Here is a 7,412-nt window from a genome sequence, read left to right on the forward strand (position 1 = left end):
TTGCATGTTTTTGGTTCCTTCTGACCTTTGTTCTGTTTTCATTTTTTTCTCCTAGACTACCTAGTATTAATAATTGTAGAAAAATTGTTCATTTTTCCTAGAGCTACAAGATTTCTTCTCTATAGCAAAAAAAGAGCACTTGGCCTCCATGGCATAATGATAATGATGATGATGATGATGATGATGATGATGATGATGATGATGATGATAATGAAAGGGACATGTTATTTCATTGGTGAGGGAATATGCTGATTGACAAAACGCCCTCTTCCAGTACAGGTCAGGATTTTTGCTCCAATTCAGTTTTTGAGGATTTCCCAGAGTACTGAGAGGTTGAGTCACTTGACTACATTCAGTTTGTGTCAGACAGGGGACTTAAACCCAGGTCTTCCTGGTTCCCAGGCCATCTTTCTATCTGCTAAAGCATGCTTCCTCCCAAAATAGTAATGGTGGTAATAATAAAAATTAAAGAGAAATAACAATAACAATAACAGAGAAGAGGAGTAGTACACCAGGGGAAAAACTGTATTTGGAGTCTGGGGCCTTGGGTTCAAATCCTGGTTCTATTTGTCTGGAAGGCCAGTTTGCTTTGCCTTTCTTCACCTCAGTTTCAATCATCTATAGAAAGAGTTTCTTCTATCTCTAACGCTATGCCCCTATATCAAGCATTTTACAAATCTTAAAAGCAGTATCAATTATCATATTTACAAAAAACTTTATCACTTACAAAATGCCTTACACTCATTCACTCACTTAAATAGTTCAGTGTGATAGGTAGAAAACTTAGACCCAGGGTGGTCACCTCGTTTGCCAAAGTCCATACAAATACAATGTAGCAGAGTTAAGATCCAAAACCTAGGCAGGGAGGTGTAATAGAAAGAGTTCTGAGTTTGGAGTTAGGTGACCTGAATTCATATACCTCCTCTTCCACTTACTAGATGTGTTACCTTGGGCAAGTCACTTAAACTCTCTGTGCCTCAGTTTCCTCATCTTTAAAATGAGGAAGTTGCATTGAATGGGTTCTAATATATCTTAAAATTTTCTGTGATCTCAAGATCCTATATTAACTATGTAATCCAAATCCTGTGCCCTTTCTCCTGTGCCACATGTGATTTGCCAAAGGTTACACATTCTTCCATGCTCTCATTATCCTCTAGCATTAAGCATTCAGACAAATATTCTTCATTATGGAGACAGTATCACAATTCTCAATATGTTAAGGATCCTGAGACAGCCAAACCACCCTCCTGTGTCCACATAAGACAATGATCAAGTCCTCCCAGAAAGATAACTGTCTGCCCTTATAAGAAAAAATCCTGAGAGAAATGATGCTTGTATTTAACATCAAAAAAGTAATTCATAGATAGAAGGAGACAGCTTTCTTTACATGGGGGAAATGTTCTCTCCTTCCAAGGGTTTTGAAATGTAAGAGAAACATGAAGAACAAATCTTCCCTGCTGTGAAACTCTGTAAACCAGCAGGGTAAAATGATTCTAGTGATTCCACAAATTGTGGCCTGTTCCTCCTCTCCTCACATCACCACCCCAGGAGGGAATAATTACCATGTTTGTCTGATTGTTTGTTTTACTTTGGAGATTAACTGTTTAAGTAAAAATTCAAGTCCCCAGTGGAAGTTCATGAATATATATATATATGTATATATGTATATATGTATATATATATATAATATTCACATGTTGCTTATTCAGATGGACAAGAATGAGGGATTTTACTGTAGGATTAAAACATAGCTGTGGAAAGTCACATGACCTGGTGCCTGATCACCAAGGTGTGACTAGCCTCCCTGGGAGGTCCATAAATTATCCATGATCCCAGGGTGTCACAATCCATCAACTGGCACGCTTCAGAGTATTTCCAGTGCCTCCTTCCTAGTGGACCCCTTGCTACCTCTGGAATAGAAAAGGAGGGATGTTGGCTGTTCTGTGTTTCTGGTTGGGGGCCACAGCAGACACTGTTGCTAATACCATCATGTCAGTTCTGAAAGCCCTCAGAAAGAACATTGCCCCCCGCCCCATTCATTCCACAGCCAGGGCCATTCTGGTTTGCAGTGAGAAAGGGGATATTGTGTGTGTGCATGTGTGTTTCTTTTTGTTCTTTTTCTTCTTTTACAACATGACTAATGTGAAAATATGCTTTACCTAATTACAAATGCATAACCTGTATCAGACTGCTTGCAGTCTTGAGGAGGGAGAAAAATTTAGAACTCAAAATCTATAAAAAATGAATGTTGAAAATTGTCTTTACATGTGATTGGAAGAGAGAGAGAGAGAGAGAGAGAGAGAGAGAGATTTCATTGGAGAAAGTGAAGGGGAAATACTATGTGTCAAAGAAGATACACCTGTGGAGTCCTCAGATAAGGACATCAAGAAAGACAGAGTGGTATGGAGCCCAGATGGCAGAGTAAAAGCAGTCACTTGCTTGAGCTCTCCCCCAAACCCCTCCAAATACCTGTAAAAAATGACTCTAAACAAATTCTAGAACAGCAGAACCCACAGAAAGATAGAGTGAAACAAATTTCCAGCCCAAGACAACCTGGAAGGTCAGCAGGAAAGGTCTATTGTGCCAGGCTAGGAGAGGAGCACAGTTCAGTGTGGACCACACCAGGAAAGACTGGGCCTCAGCAAACCTAGAGCAGGCCTCAGAGGACTGAATCACAGGCAGTTGTGGCAGTTTTCGGACTTCTGAACCCACAAACACCAAAGACAGCTTAGTTGGACCATGATGAGAGAGGAGCTCTGTCCAGCCCCAGCCCTGGCACAGCTCTGGGGAGGCAGCTGTTTCTGGAGCTCTCAACACATAGATAGAGGGGGAATTGAGTAGCTGATCAGAGGAAGATTACAGGGATTTCTTTGCTGGTGCTGAGGCAGGAATTTCTTGCTTTGCCCATGCTTGGCTTTGGGTCACAGTTCTGGGTGGTTGTCCTAGGGGGAGAAGGAGCATTGCCATCGTGGAACTTGAGGTGGCAGTGGAAAGGGAATCCTCCTCACAGTTCCAAGGTGGAAGAGAGTGCTTGTGGTCACTCATAGAGCGGAGCACAGCCCAAGAAGGTAGTAAACACCTCTCCTTTGATCATACCACCTTGGAAGAACTGAAAATTTACAGGTCCCTAGAAGTATCCCTGAAAATAGCTGCACAGAACCCCCAAAGCTTGGGACAGTACATTTTCCACACTGGAAACAGACCCCTAACTTAACAAAGAGTTTAAAAGTCAAATAACAGTCTGGGATCATGAGCAAAAAGTGCAAAAAAGTCAGACCATAGAATCTTACTTTGGGGACAAAAGATCAAAACATACAACCAGAAGACAACAAAGTCAAAGCTCTTACATCCAAAGCCTCCAAGAAAAATATGAATCAGTTCCAGGACATGGAAGAAAGGATTTTGAGAAGCAAATAAGAGAAGTAGAGGAAAAGCTGGGAAGACAAATGAAACTGATGCAAGAAAATCTTGAAAAATAAGTCAACAGCTTGCTAAAGTAGACCCCAAAAAATACTGAAGAAAATAACACCTTAAAAAATAGACTAACCCAAATGGTAAAAGAGGTCCAAAAAGCCAATGAGGAGAAGAATGCCTTAAAAAGCAGAATTGGCTAAATGGAAAAGGAAGTCCAAAAGCTCACTGAAGAAAATACTTCCTTAAAAGTTAGAATGGAGCAAATGGAAGCTAATGACTTTATGAGGAATCAAGAAATTATAAAACAAACCCAAAAGAATGAAAAAATAGAAGACAATATGAAATCTCTCATTGGAAAAACAACTGACCTAGAAAATAGATGCAGGAGAGATAATTTAAAAATTATAGGACTACCTGAAAGCCATGATGAAAAAAAAGAGCCTAGACATCATCTTTCAAGAAATTATCAAGTAAAACTGCCTTGATATTCTAGAACCAGAGGGTAAAATAAAAATGGAAAGAATCCACTGATTACCTCCTAAAAGAGAACCCCAAAGGAAAACTCCTAGGGATATTGTAGCCAAATTCCAGAGTTCCCAGGTCAAGGAGAAAATATTGCAAGCAGCCAGGAAGAAACAATTCAAGTATTGTGGAAACACAATCAGGATAACACAAGATTTAGAAATTTCTACATTAAGGGACCAGAGGGCTTGGAATATGGTATTCTGGAGGCCAATGGAGATAGGATTACAATGAAGCAAACCCAGCAAAACTGAGCATAATCCTTCAGGGGAAAAAGTAGATATTCAGTCAAATAGAGGACTTTCAAGCATTCTTGATGAAAAAAAACCAGAGCTGAATAGAAAATTTGACTTTCAAATACAAGACTCAAGAGAAACATGGAAAGAGAATCCCATCCATGAAAGATTGTTGTACTGCTTTAGCACCTAACCAAGGGATCACACTCCAGCAGTTCTGTAGCTTTCAAGATTAAGGCTATCATTCTTAAAAGAGCTTTGCACTGCTTCAGAGGCCTGGGAATATCCAAGAAAAGGCTTTCTCCAGCAGAACAGAAAAGTGCAGAAAAGGAGCAATTGATGAGTGATGCAGACCTTTCCCTAAAGAGACCACAGACATCCAGGACTACAATCCAGAGTTTTGAATTGCCCAGTGTAAATGGTTTGCCTTTTGTATATGACCCCTTACTAAGTTTCCATAAGCATGTTCTCATTCTCCCTACAAACAATGTGGGTATTGGTGAAAGAGTGACTCAGATTTATGAATGAGGTGATATGTTTGAATATTACATCATTTGCTTCTTAGTTAGAAATTGCTTTATATTTAAGAGTGTTTTGGTTTTTTTGTTTGTTTGTTTTTTACTGATTTGTGTAAATGGAAAATATGCTGGTAGACATGCACAAGTAATAGTCACTATTGTAATGTATGTTTTTCCCCCAAACTAGGGCTACCCCTAGCATCCTGAAAGTGATTTATACCAGTGGGGCAGCAGTGGTTGGCTTCCTCTCTGGGATTCCCCCTCCCTACCTCAACCTTCCATTGTGAGTGAAGGTTAAGGTAAATGAACCAAACTGACTGGAGAAGGAGTACATTTGCTACATAGGATCCACACTCTCTATAATTACTATGCTCAAATAAGCATTATAAATATGCACCCTGCTCTTCTGCTTTTTTTTTTAACTTTGTATTAGTTCATTAGAGTCTTTCTAGGTGTTTGTATTCCTCATGTGTGGTAGTCTCAATTGCTTCATAGGCTTCCTTTATGCTAATTTTTCTAAATTTATTTAATGATTTTTTCATTTTTATTTTTCATGTTCAACATTTAATTTTTAATTTTTAGTTCAAATTCATTTATTCCCTCCAACCTTTCCCCCACTTATTGAGAAGGCAAGCAATATGATACCAATTACTCAAGTAAAGTCATGAAAAAGTTATCTCCATGTCAAGCATGTTCAAAAATAATAATATGAGCAAGTAAAATAAAGAAAGTGAAAAAAAAAAAGAAAGCCAAATAGCAAGAAGCAGAACCTGAGTTTTGGTGTTTGCAGGACTGCGTCAGTGAAGATGTTGAAGAAAGGTTGGTCAGGCATTTGAAAATAGAACCTGAATTGGTGGGAGAAAGTGATTCTAGAGTAGAAGGGGATGTTAGGCAAATGGGGTAAGAGGACAGAAGTGAAGAAAAATTGATGATGAGATTGAGTGGTGGTGGTATGATATCAGCTAGCATAGGAGATGAAAAATGAAGAGCTGAAAGTCAAGAAAATGCAAGATGAAGAGCAATTTGGTGAAGAATCAGAAGTAGAATCCCAGTATGAAGAATAGACAGTGAGATGAAATGCAAACCCCACTTTGAGCCAGTCTTCATTTGAAAGAAGGACAGGGTAACAATTCAAGAGCATGCAGTGGAAGCTTTGAAGAAGAAGAAATTGGAGCAGGAAGCAAAAGGTCTGGCTGGCCGAGAAGAGGCTCACATATACACATGAGATTGTGGAAGAAATGTCAAAGAAGGACCTAAAGGAAAACAAAGGTCCCTTGGCTGCCCTAGATGGACTCAACACAGATGATGAGAAAGACAAGGAGTAATATGAGGCATGACAAGTTCTGGAGCTAAAAAGATTCAATTTGGAGGGAGAGAACTGAGAAAGAGAAAGTAGAGATTGAACCATATAAAATGACAAAAGATGAAAGAGAAGTTAAACACCAAGCAAATAGCAAAGTTACCAACAGATCTGTTAAGGGCAAATGCAAGTTCTTTCAGAACTACTGTCACTGGAGTGCTCTCTTCATGGATGAAGATGAAGAAGTATACAAAGCAGACTTCAGTACTCAGATCCTGGAAGATCATTTCAATAAGACTATTCTTCCCAAAGTTATACAGGTCAAGAACTTTGATTGATTTGGCAGAACCAAATACACCCACCTTGAGGATCAAGACACAACTTTCTTTGCTCCAGCTTAGAGTCAAGAGAATGCCCAAAATATCAAGTTCTTCAGGCAAAAAGCAGCTGGGGCAGGAGATGTATTCGAGAGGCCATCTACCAAGAACAGGAAAACTACTTAGGATTCAACCACCTACTTTCCTGACTATGGACACATAGGAAATTCTGTTTTGGGTTTTCTTTTCTTTTCTTTTTCCCCCAAAATTGCTTATGAAGAACCTCTATTTGGTGGTTTTTGAGCCCAGGACCTTTTTATTTTAATTTATTCTTTATTTATCCATTTTTTGTAGCTATGTGACACAGTGGTTAGAGTACTGAGCCTGAAGTCAGAAAGACTCATCTTTCTGAGTTCAAATCTGGCCTCAGATACTTACTAGATATTTAACTCTGGGTAAATCACTTAACCTTGTTTGCCTTAGTTCATCATCTGTAAAATGAGCTGGAGAAGGAAACCACTCCAGCATTTTTGCCAAGAAAACCCCAAATAGGGTCACAAAGAATTACAAAGGACTGAAATGACAACAAAACAACAAAACAACACCCTTTTTTATGATAACTAAGCAACTCTGAAACAGGGGAATGTATAAAACTGAAAATCACTATCCAGCTATAATACTAAACCTGGGCTTGGTGACTGGATCCTAGACTTGGTTTCATCACTTCTTATATAAACTCTGGCTTCTAAGTTTCAAGTTGGGACGATGGGTTACAAAGAAGTAATACAATTATCTCCTTAGAGTTGGGAGACATGCCTTAGGGATCTTATACTTATTAAAAATCTTTTTGTTTTTTTGACCAAAAAGAAAAAAATACCAGCAGAGATGAGACTGCTTGACTTGGAAAATGGCAGGCCTTTTGAAAAAGCTCAGGACCTTCAAACCTTTGGACATGTAATGTCAATCTTTAAAACCTGGTAAGTTTCATTCATTCAGATAATTAATCTAGATTTTCACATGGTAGCCATGGTGATCCATATCAAATGTTTTATTTTAAATGGATGAAATGGATTTACTGAAAGGGGGTACATTGCACATAACCTTA

The 7,412-nt window shown here is 38.8% G+C and overlaps 1 pseudogene; it reads left to right on the forward strand.

The window, feature by feature from the left end:
* The first annotated feature begins 1,929 nt into the window (after positions 1 to 1,929).
* Positions 1,930 to 6,493, forward strand: LOC114046166 (annotated as a pseudogene).
* Positions 6,494 to 7,412: the final 919 nt, after the last annotated feature.

This window comes from Vombatus ursinus, unplaced genomic scaffold (assembly GCF_900497805.2).
Source record: "Vombatus ursinus unplaced genomic scaffold, bare-nosed wombat genome assembly UNPS02014781.1, whole genome shotgun sequence".
In the NCBI taxonomy this organism is placed as follows: domain Eukaryota; kingdom Metazoa; phylum Chordata; class Mammalia; order Diprotodontia; family Vombatidae; genus Vombatus; species Vombatus ursinus.